The sequence below is a fragment of the Panthera onca genome, chromosome A1, assembly GCF_046562875.1.
Source record: "Panthera onca isolate mPanOnc1 chromosome A1, mPanOnc1 haplotype 2, whole genome shotgun sequence".
Taxonomy (NCBI): Eukaryota; Metazoa; Chordata; class Mammalia; order Carnivora; family Felidae; genus Panthera; species Panthera onca.
This window is the reverse complement of record NC_138339.1, coordinates 35,711,763-35,739,332: the sequence shown is the minus strand read 5'-3', so window position 1 is coordinate 35,739,332 and position 27,570 is coordinate 35,711,763. Positions and strand designations below refer to the sequence as shown.

General features: G+C 35.8%; 1 long non-coding RNA gene across 2 annotated transcripts in view; it reads right to left on the bottom strand.

Annotated features, from left to right (window-relative positions):
• Positions 1 to 27,570, bottom strand: part of LOC132680791 (uncharacterized) — a 490,013-nt gene that overhangs the window by 196,456 nt on the left and 265,987 nt on the right. The window lies entirely within an intron of this gene.

The window sequence follows — 27,570 nt, the reverse complement described above, 5'->3', positions numbered from 1 at the left end:
AAACCAAAATAATGAGAAAAATTGCGAGCATCTTTCCATGCTTAAAAATTTCAATTAGCAAAATCCTTTGTCTTCTAGATGCAAACTCTGAATAAAGTGAGCCTCTATTCCCAGAGTTAGGGAAGCCTCTCTAAATTTGTTAGATCACAAAGATGATTTCTTCTGATGGGTCTCCTCCCTTTTCCCCCAATGCCATTCACTAGATCTACTGAGACATGGTTGTGAAATTCTCCTTTAGTTTTGAAATCTTAAGGATTAGAAACAGGCATTTTTTACAAAGATGCCTACCCATTCTTAGGATTCCTTTACCTTTTCCTGTTCTATAGAAACAAAATTTATGGAGCATCATGGAATGGACTAATCTAAGTATCTCAGCAATTTTCTTCTTACCTACTAATACTAAATAACTCAGGCTTGATGATTTTTTTTTTGTTTCATTGACTCTATATTTGTTATTCTTGCATAATAATGTTCTCACCTTGTATCATGCAGCAAGGGTGAAGAAATACCAAGGCCAAAATTGTCTGTTCACACACCCGTTTTTTTTTTTTAACCTATACAAGGTTTCCTATTTGCTACTTGCATAGTTTTTTCCAAGACTTTTCTCTGCTATGCTATGATCACCTCCTTTAAATCTTGGCTTAAAACACATCTTCATAAAGGTGTCTTTTATTAGCTTTACTTAAGTTGAAAACAACTCTATAGTCCTCAATTTAAAATCTAATTTATGAATTCTGATTTTGGAATCATTGCCATATACATTGATTGCATACGTTTTACTTCTGTACGTAATACCCCAAGCTTAATGTATGAATTATGTTTTTTTCTTTCCTTCTTTTATTCTTTTCTTGCTTTTTTTCTTCCTCCTTTCCTTGTTTCCTCCCTTTGTGTCCCTCCTTCTTTTGCTGCTTTCCATGCTGTCTTATTTCTAGAACTACCGTTTCTCTAGAAACATCTGCCCAACTACAAATCTAATTGGTATTTGAGGATATTACAAAATTGATTTGATTACATATGAATGTTGGTCATAAATTATTCAGAGGCAACATCAGTTAGAAACTGATCTTGCCTCTAACTGATCTATTTCACAATTTAGTTTTAATATATATGTGCTTGTATCTAGGTGAACAGTATAGCATACTGGTTAAATCACACACTCTGATGCCATACCGTGAGGGTTTAAACTCTAGCACAGCCACTTACTGGATGATTCCAGCTTAGTCACATGACCTCTCTTCCACTCAGATTTTCTGTTTGTAAAATGAGAGCAATCATAGCATCCACCTCATAAGAGTGCTGTGATGATTAAACAGATTAGTATATGTAGAGTATCCAATATAAATGCTATACACATTTGAACTATCACAGCTTCAAAGCCCTTTGTCCACATATTCAAACTAAAAAAAAAAAACAAACCCTGAAACAAAATGACTTTCATGACTAATTTGCAAGCACTGAATTTAACTATCATGAGGTCATTTGTGGTCCTTCCTTATCTTTCTCGGTAACTACGCCTCCATTATTACATAGAAATATTAAGGTACTTGATACAGACCCTACAGGGCGATGCAACATTGAATTCAGTATATAAAACATACTACCATTCTAAACTCAAAGAAACTGACATTTGAAACATATCTCACTCCAAAAGTTTTGTACAAAGAATTATATATTATTAGCTCTTCCACATTTCTGTCCTGATATAATATCCGTTCAAATGATGAACTTATCCTTTGCAAACTGTATTTGATGTATGAGTTTGAGGTAAATGATTATTTCTATTTCTGAATGCATGCCACTCCAGAGGACGCTTCTTACCTTCTCATCCATGACTTCTTCCTTCCCTCTCCTGTTCACTTTATTTGATGCTCCTCCTATTGTCCTATATCAATTAGGACTTGCAATCAGAGAGGACTCACAGAAAAGTTGACTAAGGTGGCTTGGGTATGAGTTTTTATTTTTATGCTGTGCTGGGAAATTATAATTGGAAGAAGAGTCAGTGGCTCCATACTGACAGTGTCTTAATAGCATCAGTGCCCCTTGGGAAGAGCCCATTCATCTGAACTATATTATAGGCTCCCTTGTAGCTGCAAGGAAGGTCGGGAAACCTGGTTTTATTTTCTACAAATGTGAAAGCAGAGGTCACAAAGAATAATTGGATTGGAATGGACATTAAGTCAGCCAACCTGCAGCAGCTGTCACTCTGTCCAGGCCCACTGCGACAGATTTTGGTGGAACTGAGTTAGAAGATTTTGGCATCATAAGTACTTCAAGATGAAAGAAATGCTTCAATTTCTTTATGTTTCCTTATCACAATGTGACCACATTGGTATCTCTGGCTACCTACATTGAATGAAGACGCATCTTTTAAGTACCCCCTCCGATCAAATCTCCACGCCCTTAACCTTGTGACCTTTTGTTACACCTTTCTATATGCAGAACTCTCTTCCATCTTTAACACATGGATTTAAACAATGTATATGAATATCCATGATTCTGTGAGAGTATGTGGAGATGTTTACATACTAGCATGAAGAATGAGTAAGGCTGTGAATGTACGAATAAGCCTGTATTCACTCCTTCAGTGAGTCTCAAACAGAACGAATGTGTATTCTTCCCAAGTGAAAATGAAAAATAACATTCCTCATCTCCATAGTCTTGTCTCCTCCCTCTTCATAAGCTTTTCTCTGGGAAACTTCCATTTCTAACCAGTTACTCCTCTTTTCCTTCCCTGATCTTTCTTTGGTGTTGCTGTCTCCTCAGCGACAAGTAAAAAACTTATAAGAGCAACCACTGAGTTTGGAAATGCTGTGAATCCATGAAATATTTCCTCCAACATTTTTCCTTAAACTAGAAATCCACAGTTTATTAGCATATTACCAAACCCCACCATAGCTTTTCTACTCCACTTATTTTACAACTCTTCCATCTATTCTTCCAACAAGCCTCCTTTAAAGAGTAGTTGCTTTCATTGACCACAAAAAGTCACATTTTATGCTGGAAGGTTACAGAACATTAAGAAACTATCAGCATATATAAACTATCTAATTTTCTTCTTGTGATTATTTTTCCATGGTACTTTTCTGTGTTGAATTTAACTGCTATTGTGTTGATCAATTATTTTTCTTTTCCCTGGGATTTTTTTTCCCTTTCCTCTTTGTTAGGCTAAATAGTTTGTCAATAGTTCTTCTCCCTTGTTACTTTTGGTGTTTATTTTTCTTATCTGATCTTAGCTATCCCCATAGAAATACCATTATAACATCTTTCTATAGTCATACTTATTCATTTTCACTCTTCATTCTTTATTTTATACCAAGTACAAAATCTATAATTTGGCCTCTGTTTTTTGCCCCTGTAGCTACAAACCACCATTCAAATGTCTCTTCTAAGGAAATTAATTTAAACCACCCTTTCAACATTACAATAAATTCTATCCATGAATATTCAGTAGTCACCATTATTTAATTTTCTTAGAAATTCTAACACCTCACAGAGTCATGAGAGCAAAAAGGAGTCTCCTGAGGTTGCCTAGGCCATGTTCTTAACTCTGGAACTAACTATCCCAGTGATTAATTCTCATGCTCTTAATATATAATAAAGAAATGAACTCATTTTCAGTTCCTATTTTTGTCTTAGAATTCTGAGACTTTGGAAGGCTGTGGCAGTGAGGAGTGCGGTGTACTCCTACAGCTTTTGATGTGAGGATGTTGAAATTGGAACACTGGACAATATGCACTGGACATAATACAAAAAGCCTTCTAGGTTTCCTAAAACTGAGTGCTATTAGTGACAATATCACTTCCCTTCTGCAAATAACATTCATAGCTGAAAGCTAGGTTATTTTATTGAGCCAATCAACCAACCCAGTTGATTTATAGAAACTCACTGTTTTACTCATTCAATTACAGGTTTATATTTTCCACCAGTTTTCCTAAGTTGGTTGGTTTTGTCTCCTCTGATACCACCAATTGGTAAAATCGCCACTGTACATGAAATGAAGTTATACAGAGAGATTACGTTCTAAAGTCATCACATGGGGTAAAAATCTCAGAGATTTTTGCAAACCTGTTATGAGAAAACCACATCGAAGACTGCTTTGCTGTCTCTTAAATTCATCTCAACCTGCTTTCTCCCAATATTGAAAGGATGGCTACTTTTGCTTTGTTTTAGCTGAGTATGTGATACATAGGTTACTTGTGCTTTAAGGCCAAGGGCCATGGTGTACAAAAATTATAAAAATAACTTATGACACTGGAATTCCTTACCATGGAAAGATTCTCAGTTTACAGAACCAGGTAAAACCAAAACTGAATGGGAGATCAGCAAAACCATTTATATCCCCTGATGTTTATTACTGGACGTTTGTACATATTTTTATGAGTGAAATGTCAGGCAGAATAGCTCACACTATTTAAATAGTCATAATAATTTATTATATACTATAATATTATTATATTTATATTGTTTTATAATTATTATTATTACTATTATTATTTTGGCTGAGAGTATATAACCAAATTCAAGTAAGTTAAATGCACATCTATTTTCACCACATCTTGTTGAAACTGCCTATGCTAAAGACATCAATGGATTGTTTTCAGCTACTGGAACTAACTGCTACAGTTGATAATACTGACTACTTCCTCCTATTAACACTATCCTTCCTTGGTTTCTAGGATATCATTCTTTTCTGATTCTACCACATCTATGTTAATGCTTATACTGAGTGAGTCATTATGACTTGCTTTACTTGAAATCAACTCTTAAATACTGTGTCTTTGATTCTTTTCTCCTTTACTTCTCTTACTTGCTCAATGTCAGTTACCATCCTGATTATCCTCATTCTAAGATGTATAATCTTTAACCTAAGCTTCTGACTCATATGTTTTATTCTTCACTTCACATGTCCATAGGCATCTTAAAACCAAGCTCATGACCTTTTCTCAAACCTTCTTATACAACATCCCTTTTTCTATTAAAAACTACATAGTTTTATCAATTTCTAAATCTGGAAAATTCAGTCATTTTAACTTCCTTTTATGCCATCAAACCCTATATAAAATTAGTCTCTACATTCTGTCAATGCCATCTTTTGACTATTTCTATGACCTGTTCCATCTCCATGGCTACTGCCATAGTTGAAATCAACATTATTTCTTTCTTGGATTATGACAAGGGATTCCTCACTGGTCTTCCTAGTACCAACTCTGTTCTCAGAATGCTAGATGCAATGAAGCCATCAGGATAATCTTTTGAAAATGTTTAATATGATACAATTGTCCTGGGTTGACTTGTGTCTCCCCAGAAATCATACGTTGAAGTTCTAACCCTCAGTACCCTCAGATGATGAATTTATTTGGAAAGAAGATCACTGCAGATGTAATTACTTAAGATGAAGGCATAGTAGGGTGGGCTGCTAATCCGTTATGATTGGTGTTCTTGTAAAAAGAAGAAATTTGGACAGAGACATGTACACAGAGAGAACACCATGTGAACATGAAGGCAGAGATTGAGGTGACACATCTACAATCAAGGAATGCCAAAAATTGCTACCGAACCACCAGAAACTAGGGAAAGGCCTGGAACATATTGTTCTCACAGTCCTTAGAAGGAACCAACACTGCTAACACCACAATCTCAGATTTCTAGCCTCCAAAACTCTGAGACAATATATTTCTGTTGTTTAATCCAGCCCATTCATGGTACTTTGTCAGGGAAGATCTGGCAAACTAATACCAGCATCATATAATGTTTCTATACTTTAGATTTTTAAATTGTCCAATGGTACCCACTGTCAGTGGTATCAAACATAGATATCTTGCTATTATATATAATACCTAATATGATCTTGGCTGAATTTACTCCTTTACTTTTGCTTCTCATTGCTTTCCTATTTACTACACTTCATTTCTCCCATTATGATATACTCTTGTGTATTTTTATGTATGATGGCTTTTCTGCCTGATACTTTGCCACCATCATTCACAGTACATTCACTATACAATCATTCACTGTACATCATTCACTACCCATTATGACACATCTATGGCATCTCCTTGTTTGTGAATTACTTCAAGGCAGAATTAGATTTCCATCTTCACTGTTTCCTGGGACTTTTCTCCACTATTCCTTTGTGGTGCTTACCAGGACACTTTTCAACCTTCATTGACTCTCTCTACCCACCCACTCCTCCCCCACACATTGAATTCTTTAAAGAAAGAGGTTTTGATGCATTCATCTGGTAAAGTAGAAACTGAACAAATATTTTGAATAGACACATGAGCCCGGATGTTCTCCAATCCTCTCTGCTCATTAAGAGACCCTTTCTCTTTCTCATTAGGGTGCCTACATGTGCTATGCAACCCTTTTTAATTATCCTACTTTTTTGGTTATTATTTTGTTCTAATCACATGATATGTTTTTTTCAAAGTTGATATTTATTTACAAGCTAAGGAAAGAACATGTTATAAACATAGTTTTAAAGTCCTACTGGCCAATATTCATAAGTTGTTTTTTTTTTAACATTCAATGCAGCAAATCATTAGACAAGAGAATCAAGTAAAATGGTTTTACTCTATCAAATGTCTTTCCAACTCAGACCTTTGGTTTAGAGCCTAATACCAAACTCAAACTCACAGCAGTGGGCAATACTTGAAGTTTAAGATAAAATCCAATGGGGTGCGTGGGTGGCTCAGTCAGTTAAGCATCCAATTTCACCTCAGGTTGTGATCTCGTGGCTCTTGGGTTTGAGTCCTGTGTCGGGCTCTGTGCTCAGAGCCTGCTTCGGATTCTGTGTCTCCCTCTTTCTTGGCCCCTCCCCAACTCATACTCTTTCTCTCTCAAAAATAAACACTAAAAAAATTTTTTTAAATAAAATTCAATAACCACACAATATTCTTGGCTAGAAGTATACTGTTGTAGAAAAAAAAATTATCAGATGGAAGGAAAGAGACAAATTATCCAATACAAGACTGCGTTCAATACTTGTTGGCAAATATTTGCTTTAGCAAATATAAGTGTGACAGTTAATAGACAGAATTCTGGACATGGATAATATTTTTTCCTTAGAAAGAAATTTAATATAATTTCACTTGCTATTTTTTTGTATTAAATATTTCAACTGATTAAATTGGATTTTAACATTCCAGTCAGTATTCGGTCAGGATCACAGAATTCTAAGTCAAAAAGGAGAACACAGTTATCAAGTTAAAATCTTCATTTTTAGATTTAATTGTAATGCTCAGGTAGGGACAATAAAATATCCAAGTTTAGATGGATGGAGAAAGACTAGAATCCAGATCTTCTGACTTCTTGTAAAGTGTTCTCTCTATTCTACTGTATTGTGTCTATTGAATGGAAAATCCAGTAACAACAAAACTTAAGAATGAATATACTCTATCCTTGTGTTACATAAAGGGTGCCAGTATACCACAGACCATTTATTTTACACAAAAATGTAAGTTCCATATCATACATTTCTGTAATCTAAAAGTACATTATCCAATAAACAGCAAACATGGAATTGAGAAGTATGTTTTGGTTGATTCATGTCTCTTTATAAATGTCCATCAACTGATGAATGGATAAAGAAATTGTGGTTTATATACACAATGGAATACTACTTGGCAATGAGAAAGAATGAAATATGGTCTTTTGTAGCAACGTGGATGGAACTGGAGAGTGTTATGCTAAGTGAAATAAGTCATACAGAGAAAGACAGATACCATATGTTTTCATTCCTATGTGGATCCTGAGAAACTTAACAGAAGACCATTGGGGAGGGGAAGGAAAAAAAAGAGGGAGAGCCAAACCATAACAGACTCTTAAAAACTGAGAACAAACTGAGGGTTCATGGGGGGTGGGAGGGAGGGGAGGGTGGGTGATGGGTATTGAGGAGGGCACCTGTTGGGATGAGCACTGGGTGTTGTATGGAAACCAATTTGACGACAAATTTCATATTAAAGATAAATAAATAAATAAATAAATAAATAAATAAATAAATAAATATGAAAAAAAACAAAGTAGTTCGAATTATCATGTTTTCCTCCCAATTAAAGCTCATATAGAAAGACACTGTGAAACCATATCACTGCCTGTCCTTGTATAAAACAGTCATTGTGGAATATAAACATGTGAACGACTTATTAAAATGTTATGTATGGAAGTTCAAAGAGTCGCATTACTGCGAGATCCAAAGATTGTTGCAATTTTGTGTTTCTCTGTTGCTTGTAATCTCAAATATGAATTCATTTACTTTTAATAATTTGTTGAGGATAGGAACATTTGTATTGCCTGCACATGGAAGATTACTTCACATATAGGAAATGATCAATAAATATTTGTGTGACTTAAAAGGTTAACACTGAGGACAGCACATCAGATCCTTTTTAGATTCAGACAAAGAATAAATTATAAACACATAATTAAATAAAAGCTATTGGGAATTAGTGACAGCGACCTCCCTGCCAGTGATTGTACACTTTGGCTCTCTAGAGTAATAACGCATACCAATTATTATATGTGGTATATCAGCTCCAAGAAAGATGTGTTACAATTTCCCCACTATAGTTCATGCTATGGCCTGCCAAATAATTCACCAAAGCTGAGTTTGCTTTTTGTTATCTGATTAACATAATTCCCATAGACTACCCTTTAAGAAATTTAAGAAATAAATGTTCAAAATAGTATTGTAGTTGAAGTTAGGACTCCTAGATTCTGGTTCCAACTCTGTCACCAACAAACTACATAACTGTAACAAGTTTATCGAACAATCTATACCCTGTGCGGCACAATCAATACAATTTTTTTCCAACCTCTGCCCAGATCTCTATTTCACAATGATTAATGATATTCTGGTGAGACCTTTTGGCTTCCTAGGTTTTTATGTGATACAAAGAGTCTCATTTTGGCCACTAAGATTCATTTTTATATTACAAAGTTTCATCCAATTCTTTTTTTTATTGATTGATTGATTGATTGATTTTTGAGAGAGAAAGAGCTCAAGTGAGGGAAGGGCAGAGAGAGAGAGAGGGAGAAGAGGATCCCAAGCAGGCTGCGTGTTGAAAGTGCAGAACTCCATGTGCAGAACTCAAACTCATGAAACCCTGAGATCATGACCTGAGCTGAAGTCGGACGCTTATCCTACTATGCCACCCGGGCACCCCTCATCCAGTATACTTTAAATGTCAATTCTCCTCTGGTATCCAAATAAAAATCACTATTTGCCTTCCAAGTTCAAGCCTGAACCACACTGCAGAGGAGAGGAGCAAGATATGATCCTTTACTCTTTTCTTTAAAAATTTTTAAAAATGTTTATATATTCTTGACAGAAAGAGTGTGAGTGGAGAGGGGCAGAAGAGAGGAGACACAGAATCTGAAGCAGGCTCCGGGCTCCAAGCTGTTAGCACAGAGCCTAAAGTGGGGCTCAAATCCATGAACCCCGAGATCATGACCTGAGCCAAAGTCAGATGCTTAACCGACTGAGCCACCTAGGAGCCCCTGATCCTTTACTCTTTTATTCTTTCTAGATCTTTCATTCTGTTTCTAACTCACTCTGCTGCCTCTAGATATCCCTTTCTTCACTGATATTCTGGGGAAGGAAAAGAATGCTAAAAAATACCAAACAAACCAGAAGTCTTCTATCTTTACCTTCTTGGTGGGCAGCCATAGGTGATTCCTATGGACAGGCACTCAAATTCACCCTCTTTTATGGGATATACTCGTGGATTCTTTAGAGGCCACTACAGAAGAAGTCCATACTATTTACCCACTGATGCTCTTTCTGGGTGACTATCTGTCATATTTTGCTAGGCCTTACAGTATCAACAAACAAACCCATATCTTAGTGGCTTACAATAACCACAGCTTCTATCTAAATTACATGCTCTCTGCTGGTTCACATCATTTCTTCGTTATTCTGGGACTCATAAGGAAGAAGCGACCCTTATCTGGGACCTGTTGCTGCCGTTATAGAACACAAGATAAGGCTTAAAGTTTTAGTTGAGAAGTGTCGCATGCCATTTCTGTTCACATTCCACTAGCAAAACGCATCACATAGAGAAGCCTGGGGTCAACAGGGCAGGAAGTATGATCCTCCCACAGTTAGGAAAAGAAATATGTTTAATAAAACAACCTTCTACTATTACCCCTTGTATTCTGACCCCATGTATCTTCACTTCCAGGAAACACTCCATAGCCTCCAACTGTTGACAGGTAATTTCACACTGTCATGCCATGCTCTTGTGATGTCATGGCTCCAACATGGCTACCTTTCACTACATCTACTTACACCCTTGTATCTGGTCACAGCTTCTTGGCCCCTGGAATCTGTTCATGACATCTACTTGGCTCTGGAGTCATACACTATTTTCATACGAAGTAATGGGAAGGCATACTGTTTTTTTTCTGATGCTATCTCTTCTCACCTTATTATTAGCAGCTGCTTTACCCTGATTCACAGAGTTAAAATTGCCCAGGAATAAATAAGCAGGAACCAGGATATGTATCCTTTCTGCCTTCGAACTCAACTATCGATTTCTCCAAAATGGTTTCTTATAGTGATCTACTCTGGTATATCAGGAGGTAGGCCTAAAAGTTTCTGATTGACAGCAAACATCCAACGAGGGAATGAGATTCCCTTGTTGAGGAAACCCTCAGTTTACTATTAGGGATTCTCTTGAATCTTTTCTTGTGTAAGGGAGCAGCCACTCTCTTTTCCTTAAAAAAGAGACAAGGTGGAATGTTACCACACTCCCCACTAAGCTAAAAACTCATGAAATACATAAATTCAATCTTCATTAAGCTCCAGTCTTCTGCTTATATAGCCTGAGAGTCATCTTCAGTATGAGAGTTGAAGGACCCCACTAGCCACCTCTTATTTAGTCCTGGAAACAGTGCCTGGCATCTTCTTGAAATCCCTTAGAATATGGAGATTCCTAATAACTACTATCTATAACTTTGGGAATTTAGCTGAAATCCAGAGATAAACACATAGACCCTTCAAATGTCCTTTTGATATAACCATAGACAAGTAAATTAATCTATATAGGACTTAATTTTTCTCATGTGGGAAGGAGCACTGTTAACTGTAAAACTCTAAGTAGTATCAAAACCAATAGGAAACGTAGGGAGACCCTGAACAGAAGGTAGAACACTCTGATCTTAGACTTATTTCCATACTAGTAACTAAGGACAGAAATTCTTTATAAAGCACAAACACACTGAACCACTGAACTTTTGCCTTCATTGTAGAACAGCATTTCTAACAAAATGAAACATGCTCCCAACTGCACCAATCAAACATGTGGGTCCCTGTTAGGCCAATTTTAAAGGACGTCCAATTTTGTGAAAACCATAATGCTTATACTTCAGAATTTTCCATCCTCAACTACTCCTTTCACGTCATAAGAAGTCTACTCCATTTAAAGGAAAGAAAGATGTTAAATTAAGTCACAAAAGATTCAGGGAACTCTAAATTCAGTCCAGTTCTTTGAAACCACAACTGATGAAAAAGAAAAAAAAAAAAAGTTCTTTTGCCAACTTTGGTTAGTGTTACATTCTTAATTTCACTTAAATGTAGGTATTTTGTAATTTCCATTTCCTTTCTTTAAAACAAACAAACAAAAAAAAAACCTGTCTGAGGGGGATTATGGACATAAAGCTTCAGAAATTAAACGTATCCTGTACAAACTAGTTTGTGCATCATGGTTACTCTTTATGAAGAATACAAGGTACATCTGATCTGATACAGACACTCTGGGGCCATCATCTATCATCAGGTTGTGTGCATAACACCTAACTTTAAAAAGTTAGGAGGGCACCTTACACATTAGGAGGGCAATTTGAAAGAAAAGAATCAACTTTGCATTAGAAATGCATATAAAAATGTTTAGTTTATTTCATGTGCTGGCAATCTTATTTCAGGTTTTACAGGGGATTCTTTTTTCCTTTTGAAACGAAATACTACAATAAACTCACCTCTCAATAATTAAACATTTGTTAATTTGAACATGCCCCTGTGACACCTTCTACACCATGTGGAATTCTCTTTAAAGTATCAGTCAGTGTTCTAACTCATCCCTGATAGTCTCTGAGATATACAGACTATGCCACAAGACGCAGTAGTTTCTCTTAAGGAATTTTAAAAATTGGTCCCTGTTACGAGGTGATGCTTGGTGTCACCTTTGTTACCTTGAAAGATGGACCCTTGACTAAGGATATTAATTTTCTGAAAATTTCATGCTGTTTCAATTGAAAAATTGGCAAACTATTAAAAAACAAGTTGAGGGGAGCCTTTTAAGAAATTGAAAAGTAACTGCAAACAACATTGGGTAATTGTGACTTTCAGTTGTTCTGTATCAGTTACATTTTTGTGCTCTTTTCCCTGTGTGCATGGTGATTCTATTTCTCCCCCACTAAAAATTTTGTTTAAAACAATAAAGTATCATGGGGCACCTGGGTGGCTCAGTTGGTTAAGCATCCAACTTCAGCTCAGGTCATGATCCCAGGATTCATGAGTTTGAGCCCTAAGGCAGGCTCTGTGCTGACAGCTCAGAGCCTGGAGCCTGCTTCTGATTCTGTGTCTCCCCCTCTCACTGCCCTTCCCCCACTCACGCTCTGTCTCTCACTCTCAAAATAAATAAACATTGAAAAAAATTTTTTTTAATGAAGTAACAGTCCTCAACTGAGAATATGTAACTTTCAACCACATAGTAGCTTAAGTGGTTCATAAACAGATACCACACGCTAGATAGTCACACTGGAGCACTGGAAGGAATTTTAGGAGTCAACTAGGACCTCACGAAAAGTACTGATAAAATAGGAAGAATAAAGCAAGAAGAAAGAATTTGCATTTTTAAAAGTTAATTAATTGCCTCTACTTGCTGGCTGCATTTAATATTTAATAGTTTATAAGCTATAATACCAGGAGTAAGTACTGATCAAATTCACACAGGAGCTTTAGAAGGTGAGAGGGCACCAAGACCACCAAGAGTCCTACATCCTCCTCAGCTGCTATACAGTTTCCTTGGGGGTGGGGGAGAGGGGTAATTGGTATAAAGACTCTGCTCGTCTTCTTTCCAGAAGTAATAAAAAATTATGTTGGTAGCTTCAAGGTGATAAAAATTAATGGAATTAAAAGACCAAAATTAATGGATTTTTATCCTTTGCTACATGAAAGAGGAAATGATTTCCTGGATGACATAAAAGCAGCAGCCTAAGCAAGAAGTGAAAGGGAAGAGGTTTTGAGAAAGCAAAGGTGAATTAAAACATATCAAGTACAACGGAAGAATAGTACACAAATGGAAGAAGGGAAGGAGAAGGAAATTTGATCCACTGGAGAAATCCTCTGGGAAGAGATGTATAATTTCTGGAAAGATGGCAAGTAGCTCCATTTCTGTGAAAAGAGAAGGGCTTTCTAGAATTAGGATACATGAAGAACTTAGTTCATGATGTACAAAGAGGAAATGAAAGAATGGAGATAGCCATTTGTACAATCACATGGATGATCACAGCTGTTTCCTCTTCTTGAAATGAAAACCATCATCTCCATTCAGAGTCCACTGGCACTTAACAATTTACTGGCCCAGCAGCTTACCTGGAACAAAGATCGGCCAATTAATGTACTTTAAAGATGAATAAATAAATGAATGAATCCGCTGGCTCATCGTTACTTATTTATAATGCTGAATAGGGATAAATGACATAAACAGAGAAATCTGGGAACAGCTCTAGGAATGAGAGACGGAACTGTAGATAGAAAAAAGATTGGAACAATAATGGTTAGCTAGATGAAGAGAGGTCCAGAACAGTATCTAGTTGCTACACAGGGATTATTCTGCCAGAGTGATGAACACCTGGCTATAGAATATATTGTGCAGACTCATCTGGAAGTCTGCCAGGTTTCTACTAACTTTAAAATCAAAGTCTTGGGGAATGGAGAACATTGTTAGATAAAGCTATAAAACTGGATATAATGAAGGACATCAGCCATTATAATAAAACACGTTAAGCAATTGGTACAGACAAAAGAGTCCATAGTGAAAATTACTAAAAAGATGGTCAAGAAGTCTACAGTAAATTCAAAGCCCAGAGCATTAGCAACATTTAGAGTGTAATTCAAGACAGAAAACCATTAAGATTTATCATGTGAAAACACGATCATAACAATGAAAAGTACTTTGTTCTAGTAAAGCCTTAGAAGATGTAGGTGAACTTGACATGTTATTAGATATAAGCTTGTGTGTAACTCTTCAAGTCTGCTTTTGATAGCATGAAAGGAAACATTTCAGTGAACTAAGAGACGAGAGAACAAGGTAAAATGTTAGAATGTTCTACAGCCTACTTACTGAAAGAAGGTCATGTTCTTTCTCTTAGAACTAGAGTGAGCTTGGATTCTGGAATTGTGCCTAGAAATGCCCCCAAGCTAGGGGTCCAGGTCTAGTCATACCAGGAACAGTGTTTACCTAAGGAATAAATGGCCCTGTGACTGGAGGAAAAACTTGGATCTTAGTTGAAAAGATAACAGTATTGAATAGCAGATTTAAAGATCAAGACAAGGCAAAAAATAGGAGTGGTTCGAAGCCGGAAGGATTAAGTGTAAGCTGGTATGTTATGGAAAAGCTTGTGACAAGCAATTCACAATTAAAGAAATAGACAGAGGGCAAGAGAGTGTTTGGATTACCCTCACAGGGGATGTTTAGTGTATGAGACATGGGTGTGGACTGGAATATTAACAGGTGGCAGAGGCAGCAGCTAAAAAGAATCAGGGAATACGGACCTGGAAAAGAAGACAAATATAATGGAATGGGCAATTTTCAGCTCCCCTGCAATCTGCTAAGTCTCATTCTGTCATGAGAAAAGGTGTTTTGACATCATCATGTAAAGCATAGATTTTAGAATCAAATAGGTTTAACTTGAAACCTGGCTCTGCAGGGCTCTGTGATGTTGGGTAAGAAACTAATTTTTATAATGGCTTCAAATTTCTCACCTGTAAAATGGGAATTATACTGGTACTGCATCTCTGTGATATTAGGAAGATTAAATAAGGGGACAAATTTAGAGTTGTACCAAGTACACAGTAATCCCTATATAAATGCCACTTTACTTTTATTATTAAAATTTAGCTAAAAGTAAGCTAGCTGATGCATTTTTTTCTTTGCCTTGAAAAATTTTTTTCCTACCATAAGTCCATCAACCTGATTCTTAAAAAAAGACTTGGTTAGAGGGGTGGAAATGAGACTTTGGAGAAAGTTATTTTGCCATCTTAAAGCAGTGCTTCTCTAATTCAACATTCTTCCAAGATACCTGAAGGAATTTTTAATATGCCCATTCTGATTCAGTTAGCCTAGCATGGGGGCCTGACATTTTCCTAAATTTCTAATAAGCTCCCAGTGATGCTAATGCTCCTGGTCCATGCACCACTCTAAATAGAAAGGCCATAGAATGCCTGAAAATGAGTAAAGGAAACATGGTGGGAAGTCAGACATGTAAAATAGATTTCATGAAAGCCAATTTCAGAGGCAGCAGAACTCTTTCCTAGATCAAGCTCTAGGAAAAGATGACTCAAATCCAAAGCCGGTAAGATGTAGTTTTCAAGAATGAAACTCTGATTCTATAATTTCATATATATATAATTCCTATATAACCACAAGCATCAATTTTAAAAACAATTACATATGCAGAAAGAGAAAAAAAATTGGAAATAAGAGAAGAGAGGTCCAGGCCTCTAAAAATAATGTAAGTAAATCGATGAGTCCTAGAATTTATTGAGGTTTCAAAAGCCACCTAAAATTAATTTTAAAGGTAGTTTTATAGTAAGAAGAACACAATGAAATAGGCCATCTATAAAAAGATTAACCTATCAAGGATTATATAGAGAGAACACCAAACTTCTCACTTTTTAGCTTGCTTCTCACTATGATCTATACTTCAGAAGTAGAGAATTAAAATAGATTAGAAAGACAAGAAGCCGGTTAGTGGTGGGACTATTGTGTTATAGCACACAATTTCACTAACTGAGTTCATTTGTTTCTGTTTGAGTAGATTACATTTCATACTAATTAAAGATTACTGAATAGAATCTTTGTGAAACCACGATGAACATAAAAGTTCTAGAAGACCCTAAGTGACCAAGCATTGTCCTATTTGTTTTAATAGTGTTTTCTGTGAAGCATTGTCTAATGAACATGATGCTAAACCTTGGCTGGCTTCGGGATATATTTTTACAAAGATAATTAATAACGACAAAGTATTTTTCCAATATTTTTCTTCTCTGTCCAGTGGACTCCTTTTCATCCTTAAAGAACCTATCTGCATGTTAACTTCCTTGGAGTAATTTCCCATTCTCTTAGATAGAATTATATTCTCTGTGTTCTCATTAATCTTAAAGTTCTTACTTTACTTAAAACTTAACTCTACTTAATATTATATTTTGGTTACTTATTTGCATGCTTATTTTCCAACTTAACAGAGAATGGCTTATTTTTATCCTGAAAATCCTTATGTTCTGCACAGTGCATGATATATAGCAGATGTTTAATAGAGGTTTCAAAATTGAAGTCCCCACACGTAAAACATATACATCTAATTCAATCTTAGGCTGTACACATAGAAATACCATGTCTAGAATAAGGGAGGTATAAGTCCCAGTCAACTGAGTGGTACACAAACTAGGTTTCAAGTACAAATTTCAGAAAATGAGTTTATCCAACTTATTAAGAGCATGGACTCTGCAGCCTAGATGACCTGAAGTCATGGCATTACCAGCTCTGTCATATACTTGAGCAAGCTGTTTCACCTCTCTTGATCCCAGTTTTCATGTGGATAATAATACTACCAGTACCGCTGCTAAAATGATTAAATGAAATATATATGAATCACATAAAACAGTGGCTAGCACGTAACAAGCACTAGATGTTAGCTATGTCAGCCATTATTATAATTGTTGTTTGTTCTGGGTATTGCACATTCAGAGCATCATCTCTAACTAACCCAGTCCAGAGATAAGTGACCAAGAAAACAAGATTCGAAACCACTTTATAAGGAAGGTTAAAATATCTCAAACTATTAGGCTGGAAGTGAGATTTGAGAAGGGTTACAGGGACAAGAGACAGGACAGCTGCCTTTAAAAATGAAAAATGAGTACCCTTGATCTAGGACACTCAAGGGGACAAAAATGGGACTGAAAGTGGAAACTACATAGTGGAAGATTTATGTTCAAAGGAAAACATTTCTCAAGTGGAGTACATAGAATGGAATGTCTGGAGGTATTTAAGCAGGATTTAGAGATTATGCTGGGAGTGATTAAAAGTATGAGGCTGAAGCATTGAATGGCAGGGAGGGCTAGGCTAGCTGGTTCTTGTAGTACTTCAGCTCTATTCCCTTTATGAAGAACTAAGGTGCAGAAAAATAAAGAAATTTGACCATAGACACAGAACTAATTAGTTGCAGATCCTGGGCTAGAACCTACTTGGCCAAATTCCCACTCTAGGGCTTTGCTTTGGAAGTCCTCCACAAAAAGAACTTCCCAGAACAGGTAGGGATGTGCTCCAAAGTACGAATAAGAGGCAAGAGTGCAGGTGAGGCAAGTACTTGAGAGTGAGTAGAGCGAACCATGTGGAATACAGTCACTGAGTCTTACACAATGTCCTCACTCTTTGTAAGTTATTCCCAAACATGAGTTTATTTGTATGGATGTCTGATCACAGAGCACTGTAAAATGTAAAGATTAATGAGTCTAACCTTTATAAACTTGAAAATGCATTTGCCAGTTTATCTCCATATGTCCCAAGTTTTCATCTGAAATACATGTATGCTAGGCATCAGCTCAATGGTCATGTAAATCTATTAATTTCTCTATGTATTTACCTATAGAAGTGTGACCTTTAAACTTTCCAGGAAAAACATTTTGAAAAATACAAGCTTTTAATAGAGAGATTCATTGGGGGAGATGATAGGTCCTGGGAATCGATAGCACCAACTGTGGGCTCAGACCTCTTCCATTCAGTTCCTGAAATTAGGAAAACTTAACTTCTATAATCCTACTTCAGATCCTCTGTCACCCTCTTTCTCTGCCCTTCCCCCACTCATGCTCTCTTTGTCTCAAAAATAAACATTTTTTTTAAAAAAAGAATTTATTCTAGGGGCGCCTGGGTGGCGCAGTCAGTTAAGCGTCCGACTTTAGCCAGGTCACGATCTCGCGGTCCGTGAGTTCGAGCCCCGCGTCAGGCTCTGGGCTGATGGCTCGGAGCCTGGAGCCTGTTTCCGAATCTGTGTCTCCCTCTCTCTCTGCCCCTCCCCCGTTCATGCTCTGTCTCTCTCTGTCCCAAAAATAAATAAAAAACGTTGAAAAAAAAATTAAAAAAAAAAAAAAAGAACGTATTCTACTTTTTTCAGGCATTGACCATATGAAAAATAAAGGATTAATGGGTTGACTGATTAAACTTAACAATAGATATTTCAAGTTTAGTAGGGATGAAATAATTAACAAATATTAATTGGGCAATAAACTGATTATTCCAAGTAGGTTTTGTAGTCAGCAGATATTTTGTTCACTATGAGAAAGGTAATTATTTTTTTTTAAGTTTATTTATTTATTTTGAGAGAGAGAGAGAGAATGTGAGAGCGTGTGGGAGGGGCAGAGAGAGAGGGAGAGAGAGAGAATCCCAAGCAAGCTGTGCACTGTCAGCGCAGAGGCCTATGCAGGGCTTGAACTCACCAACCGTGAGATCATGACCTGAGCCAAAATCAAGGGTTGGACACTTAACCGACTGAGGCACTCAGGCACCCCGAGAAAAGCAAGGTTTTAACAATTACTTTTATCCTCTAACTTCACGCAATTTTCAGTATTACGAGTCCTCTGTTTTTCCTTTCATGAGAATATATGCCCTATGAGAGAAAGGTCTCTGTTCATCGAAATACTCCCACGTACCTAGAATACTCTTGACATATAATTCATCCTCAAATATTAGTTGAAAATATGAATAAAAAGTGAATGATTGACAAGTGGTAATGGAAGGATGGCTCATGAAAGCCACTTTAACTTTGCCAGATTTAATAAATAAAAAAGGAGCTTCTTGAGTAATACAAATAAAGCATTGTTTACCTGAAATTCAACTTTAAGCATCTTGTTCTTTATCTGGCAACTCTACATTTAGAAAAGAAAAAAAAAAAAAAACCTAATGGCCAAAGTATGTGAAATCATCAACATGTACCTATAAAAAGGAAGAAATAAATTTTCTTCCAACCCTGTGTTGCTAGATATAAGGAACCCCAATATACATGTTTAAAAAATAAAACAAAACTTAAAAAGAATCAAAAAGGAGAAAGGCAAAGCTTCTTTTGAAACACAGATCGGTTTTTAAAAATCTTGCCAGACTCCAAGAGATGTTATGACCTATCCTATCACATGTGTATGTGGGTGTGTTTTGGGATAAACCTTAAAACAGTTTTTAAGTGTTTCCTACACTCTGTCCTAACCTACCTGAAGGTCATTACAGGAGAGTTGCTGCTAAATTGTAAGCATGGGCTTACACTTTGGGTTTCAAAGTGGAGCTTGATAGAATTATTACATCAAAAGTAAAATACCTATCAATTCACAATGCCAGAACATCAAACGGCATTCTTTTTACTCACCAACACTGACACTACATACCTGAAAATTTTCTAAATATTAAGCAAACCCCTGATCTCCTAGGCTGGTGACTCTTACTGATCCTTCCAGGCTCAATTTAACAATGAACAAAAGTGAAAAATATTTTGTGTTAAATTACAAGTCTCTCTAATAATATCTTAAGTTCCAAGAATATTAGGACCCAATCTGAATTGTCTACTTTTTGTATACCTGGAGGTCAGCATAGATCCTAGTATAAATAGGTACTCAATTATGTATTGAATGAATCAAGTTTTAAGGCAAAATAAAATATAAATAGGAGTGTCGCCATCTTTTCTGTCTTTTTTAGCTTACTTCTCATCAGTGTGTTTTTGAGTTCCCTCACACCTTAATATTTATTAAAAGATGAAATAATAACTCTGATTTCTCCATTTCTTTGTCTGTGAAATGAAACTAATGTACCTATCCCATGGTATTGTTATAAAGATTTGGAGTTAATATACAAAAAGTATTTGGAACAGTGCCTAGCACATAGTAAATGTCATCCATCATCATCATCATCATCATCATCATCATCATTAGCTGCAGCAGCATTATTTATAGCTGGGTCTTTTTCTAGTAAGAATTTCAGACTCTGGAGTTCTATTGTTTTTACCATCTTTCCGCTGGTTAGAAGTCTGGTCTCTGACTGGATGGACTCCTCTTTGGAGTTTTAAAAGAAACATCACCCCTTCTGGAAAAGCCTAGCCTAAAACGTTTCCTTGGAAAGCAACATCTCCGCTCTATGTTTGTTTATCCTCCCTTAACAACCTGCTTCTTTAGAATCCTCCCCTGAATGTTGATTACTATAGTTTAACTGTGCTGTCTTGTCCCCACCATCCATTTTTCCTTTCATTCTGAAAACCTACTGTGACCGCTCTGGAAAGCAGTGTGGAGGTTCCTCAGAAAATTAAAAATAGACCTACCCTATGACCCAGCAATAGCACTGCTAGGAATTTATCCAAGGGATACAGGAGTACTGATGCATAGGGGCACCTGTACCCCAATGTTTATAGCGGCACTCTCAACAATAGCCAAATTATGGAAAGAGCCTAAATGTCCATCAACTGATGAATGGATAAAGAAATTGTGGTTTATATACACAATGGAATACTACGTGGCAATGAGAAAAAATGAAATATGGCCTTTTGTAGCAACATGGATGGAACTGGAGAGTGTGATGCTAAGTGAAATAAGCCATACAGAGAAAGACAGATACCATATGGTTTCACTCTTATGTGGATCCTGAGAAACATAACAGAAACCCATGGGGGAGGGGAAGGAAAAAAAAAAAAAAAAAAAAAAAAAAAAAAGAGGTTAGAGTGGGAGAGAGCCAAAGCATAAGAGACTGTTAAAAACTGAGAACAAACTGAGGGTTGATGGGGGGTGGGAGGGAGGGCAGGGTGGGAGGGAGGGCAGGGTGGGTGATGGGTATTGAGGAGGGCACCTTTTGGGATGAGCACTGGGTGTTGTATGGAAACCAATTTGACAGTAAATTTCATATATTAAAAAATAAAAAAAAAAAAAAAAAAGAAAACCTACTGTGATGTCATTATCTCAGCTGCTTTTAATTAGACTACATCAATTGAAAATTGAGAATGATTCTAAAAATTGTCTTTTACAGTCCAGATCTGTTTAAAACAGAATAGCATGTTTTATACTATGTTGACTATTTAACAGTTATGTTAGAACTCCCTATTATCTATTGCTTGAATAGACCCAAATTAACAGACCCAGATTAAATGTTTATGATATGTTATGGCTTGAGATATCCGTATATTATACTAGCTGATATTCTTTCTGTATATACAATGTCTCTCAAGTTCTCTTGGACCAGAGTTGTATTAATAAATGTAATTAGCATAAAACTCTGCTTAGCAACATTGATCTGTGGTTGTTATATTAAATTACTAAAATCTCCTTCCCCCATATCATCAAAATTGCCATCCTGAATCACCTTGCATAATGGTTAAAGATGCAAGACTATTTCTATTGGACTTTTTTGCTATAGAAATGCAACTTTCTGATGAGAACATGTTTCAAATTTGCCAGACACCAATTCCCTCCTTGCTGATTCCTGGAATCCAGGGATAGTGACCCACCCTCAACTGGCCAACTTCACTTAATTCCCTTACCCTCTAATTTATTTCACAGAGAACTATCTCTTGCAATGAATATGCTAACATATATAAATAACTTTAACAAATATTTTTCAATTCTATTAAAATTTTCATCCTTACAAAAGTATGTAACTACATCTCTTACCTCAGTGGCTTTCAACCTTGGCTGTGAAGCATTTTCTGAATTTTGGGAGTTGATGGAAATTTTTACGGGTGGAAATATTTTTATATAAGCTTTATACGACATTCTGGATGTTCGGCCATGAGATTTTTCCCATTTCATACTAGCTGAGAAATAACTCAACAAACTAGTAATATCACTGTCTTATTACACACTGAAAATAATAATCAAAATAATAAAGAATAAAGCTAAAATCTAAAAATGAGAAAAAGGCATGTATCAGCTACATTCCTTTATGTTCTGGCATATCATCTTACAACTGGGAATATCTTGTTCTTGGAAAATCTTGGTATCTGGTGAGAAATGGTAGAATGGTAATGGAAAAATGTCTGTGGTACTCTTTAAAATACCCTCTATGTGAATAACATTAGAGTTCTTTGCTCTTTAAATGCCTTTTTCTTTCTTAATTTTTAAAAAACTTTTGGTGTAAGTATTCTACTTGGTGAAAGGGGCAACCAGTGTATAGTCACATTATGTACATGAAATTCTTTGAGTTAATTATTAGTAATAATTTGCAACGTGAATGAAAAGATGTATAAATTTGAATTTGAATACACTTTTATTTATACACTTGCAAAATAATTTGCAGCTTCAAGGAAAACAGAATATATAACTGCACGTTAGAATCTTTTTCTTAATCCCAAACATATTGCATCCATTTTAAACAATGCTAGACGGAACATATCATATCATGATGCTTCAATTACCCATTTTAATCTTAATAAAAATTCAGAGAATTGGTGAATCAATAGTCATCATGATTAAACAGATATATTCCCGAGTTGTTTTAGAGCCAAACTTTCAGAAATATCTTAGTAGGGGAAAATAGCCTTTCTTGGAAAGGTTGTACTCCAGGTTTAAGTAACTGTGATTTGGTTTCTGAGTCATACAATGTGCATTAATATCTATGCACCATAATGAGAACTTAAAGTGGAATGCGGTCTGTTGATTCCTAATATCTATCCAAATATAAGTTATTAACTCCATTATTTAGGGGCTGTTTCCAGTTTATGAATTATTTATGTCCTTTGTTTTGAAAAGGTTGTTATAGCTGTTAGGGCCAAGACAATATAAAAACTCCAGAACTTGATAATAATGCTCATGAGATATTTAAGCATAAGGGAGGCACTGATTACAAAAGCAAGTAACTTGTAATTGAATGAAGAGCCTAAATAAAATGCTTCAGAATTGCAAAGACTCATTCTATATGGATTACTGAACAACAGCATAAAATGAATCCTCCAAGAATCTCCATGTGGTTTTAGTTTGAAGTGAAATAAACTATGTTTTTTTTTATAAACATCAGATCTTGAAGAGTTTGATATCAAGAAGTATAGCCACAATTTTTATTTGTTACCACTAGCAAACCAAACAAAAGTTCTGGCCATTGATTGGGCTTGACTGCCCTGAGCCTACTAAATTCTAGGATGATTTAAGTTTTTCCAAAGAGTATTCTGTTCGGTCCTTCCCAGGGCTTAAAATAGAACATAAGCAATGGAGATAATAGGGTGTAACCCATTATACAACAGATAATTTTAAACTTGGTTCCAAAAAAATATTTTTAAAAGTTGAGAAACTCTTCTTCTGTCATCAAAAATAATGATCAAACCACTAATCGTAGCCACCACTAATTATCATTAAAATACAATTTGTCTCTTTATAGATATAAGGCAGTGCTATGGGTAAATGTTACTAATAACAGGTACACTCTGACTCAGGGAACTTCTATACGCCTAAAACCTCTGTGAACAATATTCAGGTAAAAGTCACCATTAATTCAGCTCTTTTGAACGGTGGAAGGTTTTCAGATAAATGGCAACTAATGGTCAAATACAGAATCTCTGAGATTTGTACCCACCAGATTTTACAATTTTTCATTAAGCCATTTTGTCAATGTCACCTCTGAGACCAATTAAAAATAAAGAAGAGGGATTTAAAACATTCTTAACAAAAATGTTTTTTCTATTAGACACCAGAACCGACATACTCTTTACTGCAATACAATTCTACTACACGTAACTTATATAATAGATGGGGAGTAAACTAAGAGCCAACACAATCCTATTTTGGGATGTTCAACATCTCCTCCATCATCATCAGAAAACCAAGATTTTTCTGGTACTTATTTAATTATGCTAAAGTTACTTTAAATTATCATGTAATTCTTTATACTTTCGGAAATGTCAACTGAGATATTTATTTGTGAGTGCTATAATGCTAATTTACTTCATAGAAATCATTCTTCACTGAAAAATAGTATAATGACAATAGGTTGTTCATGAGCTGGGAGAAAGAACTTGAATTTTATTGCTGAACCAACTTAAGCCTAGAAAACATCTGTGACAATTGTTCAACACAGTCTGAATTACTGCTAAAGGGCTTAATTTTTCTAAATCTTTATTCTGACAATACTTCTTTTAAAGCTTATGGACTGAAACGAGATGGGTTTTGCCTCTTTTATAGTTCTATTATCTCAACAAAAGTAGATAAACAGTCAGATATTATTTTAAAAAATAACTTCAGCAATAAAATGTCAGTGATACATTGCCCAAATCAAACAATTCCCAAAGTTTTCTGAACATTGTTACTAGAGCATTTAAGTAAAAACAATAACAACAACAACAACAACAAGAAAATCATTATGATTATAAAGCTAAAAACATTCTTTCCTCTCAAATTTCAGAACTATGAACACAGGAATATTTTGAGGGGGAATTATAGATCCTTATAATAACTTAGAGAAATCAAAAATTAAGAAAATCATAAATTAATAAGATGTTTAAGTTTTAAGAAGAATGTACTATTGTATATATTTCAAGATACCTAAACCATCATAGGATTATCTGTCTGCTCTTCGAACTCTGGAAGGGAAATAATATATTTTCATCATTCAGATTCTTCTTGAAGTCTTTGACTTTTGGAATGATGAGAATCAAAGTTTTCCTAAGCATTTCCCTGCCTGGATTTGGACGTGTTCCTCATGAACAGCTACCGAAAGATGCACTTTCCAATCTTCTTGTCCTTATTCTCAATCCCTTCCCCTACAGTCTTAATGTACACTTGATGATAATACTTTATGGTCTAGAACTCAGGGATTAGGAATTCAAAAGCCATCAGAGACACGGAAGGTAATGTTAATTTGTAAAGCCTTTATACCAAGGTATAAAGTAACAGAAAGAATCGGGACCAATGGTGAACTGAAAAAGAGATACCTAGTCCAAAGCACTCAAATTTGCATTATTTTCTGAAAGATACAGGGCTAGCCCAGGAAGACAGGTTAACAGCTTGGCTTCAGCCCAACAATTGCTATGCACAACTTTTAATCTAGATCAGTGGTTTTCAAGACTAGTAGCACATTAGAGTCACTGCATGAATGAAAACAAAGCAGAACTATATATGCCCAGGTTCCTATTCCAGAATTTGAATCAGTTGGTCTGGGATGGTGCTCAGAATATGGTTGGTCTGGGATGGTGCTCAGAATATGGTATCTTTTAACAAGTTTCCTAGATGATACTAATTAATGTCCACCAAAGTTGAGAACCTTGAGTATAAATAATACATTTTAGATCTAATAAATGGACTTTATTATATTACATGAAAACCATGTTTTGCTGAGATGTTAATTCCTACAGTTCGGGAAGAGGCTGGTAATTTACAAATTTATAATAAAGTCAATTCACTGTTTTTCAAATGCTAGGCTTCTCTACACCATCTTCACTCACACATTAATTTGTTAGACAGCTGAGGTTAGAAACACAGACAGTTATCTCAGAACATAACCTTTGTAACTATGTGTATTAATCACACAAGATTCTCCAGGGAAATAGAATAAATAGGATGTTTGTGTATATGTGTATATAAATTTGTATCTATAAAACATATATATTATATATAATGTTTTTATGTATCTTAGGGATCTTTAAGTTACTAATTACGTATTTAAAGCTATGAAATGTGCATTTCTTGGCAAGTTACACTAGTGATTTTATATTTATTCCAATTTCCAATAAAAGCTTAAGGAAACAGACAAAAATATACAGGACAAGAAAAATAGGGGAACAGCCACAAAACAAAAAGATTCAGTGACAGGAAAAAGTCTTCACAGTCAGTGCCCATCAACATTTTAAAGTTATCCAAAGAGTGCAAATGCTCAATTCAAATCAATATCATGCACTAAACTATTAATACTTGCCCCTTGAAGTTGCAGACTAGAAAAGTAGCCCACCTCTGTCATATATACACACATTTATAGAGGGCAGGTGGGAGGGAGAAGGGGAGAGAGAGAGAGAGAGAAGGAAAAAAGATTCTGAGAATTGGTTTATGTAATTACAGAGACTGGCAAGTCCAAAATCTACAAGGTAGACCAGTAGGCTGGAGAGCCGCGAAGGACCTCTGTGTTATTTTTCTTAAGGCTTCAACTGATTGGATGAAGCCCACCCACATTATGGAGGGTGATCTGCTTTACTCAAAGTCAATTGATTTAAATGTTAATCTCATCTAAAAAAATCCCTTCAAAGAAACATTTAGAACAGTATTTGGTCAAATCCCTTGGTACAATGACTAGTTAGGTTGATGTATCAAATAACCATTACAACTTTACCAACTACAACACAAAAGAAGGATGGAACTACTTGTGTTTTTTTTTTTTTAATTTTTTTTTCAACGTTTTTTATTTTATTTTTGGGACAGAGAGAGACAGAGCATGAACAGCAGAGGGGCAGAGAGAGAGGGAGACACAGAATCGGAAACAGCCTCCAGGCTCCGAGCCATCAGCCCAGAGCCTGACGCGGGGCTCGAACTCACCGACCGCGAGATCGTGACCTGGCTGAAGTCGGACGCTTAACTGACTGCACACCCAGGCGCCCCATGGAACTACTTGCTTTTGATGAAACAGAATTGCATTCTCTCACTCACAAATTCAGTTTCTTGGTTACCTATGTGTTCTAACCAGCCGAAGTAAATAACTGAAAAAAACACGGTTTTATTTCTAGACCTATGCCCTTTTCTTTATATTTTGCTTCCTTTAGGGATGTTACATTGAGAGAATCCTCTCAATTCACGGTTTCTGGCATTAAAGAACTTTTTTTTTTTTTTCATTTTCCTCTTCATTTTTCCATTTACTGAACTAACATTCACCTGAAAATGATGTACTTAGGTTTTTTTTTTAAAGGGCTAGAAGTTAAAAACAACTTAAAAAACTGTAGTGCTAGAAGTTAGATTTGGCAGTTTGTTTATACTAATGTGGCAGTTTGAAAAAAATGGTTACAATTTATCTGCAACTCCTATCTGGAGGTAAAATCTGTGTCCTCTTTCATTGAATTGGGGAAGCCTTGTGACTACTTGAACAAATATAGAATCGATGCTGTGTAACTTCCAAGACAAGGTCATAAAAGGCCTTACAACTTCTGCCAGGCTTTCTTGAGATGGCCACCTTGGGAGAAGCCAGCCTTCATGTAAGAAATCTATTGTGCATGTCTTAGATGCTGGAAAGGCTGCACAAAGGAATTAATGCAGACAGTCCTGCTGAGCACAGCAGTCCTAGCTATTACTGCCATGGTGGCAAACCAAGTGAATGAAGTCATCTTAGACTCTACAGACCAGCCTATTGGCTGAATATTATG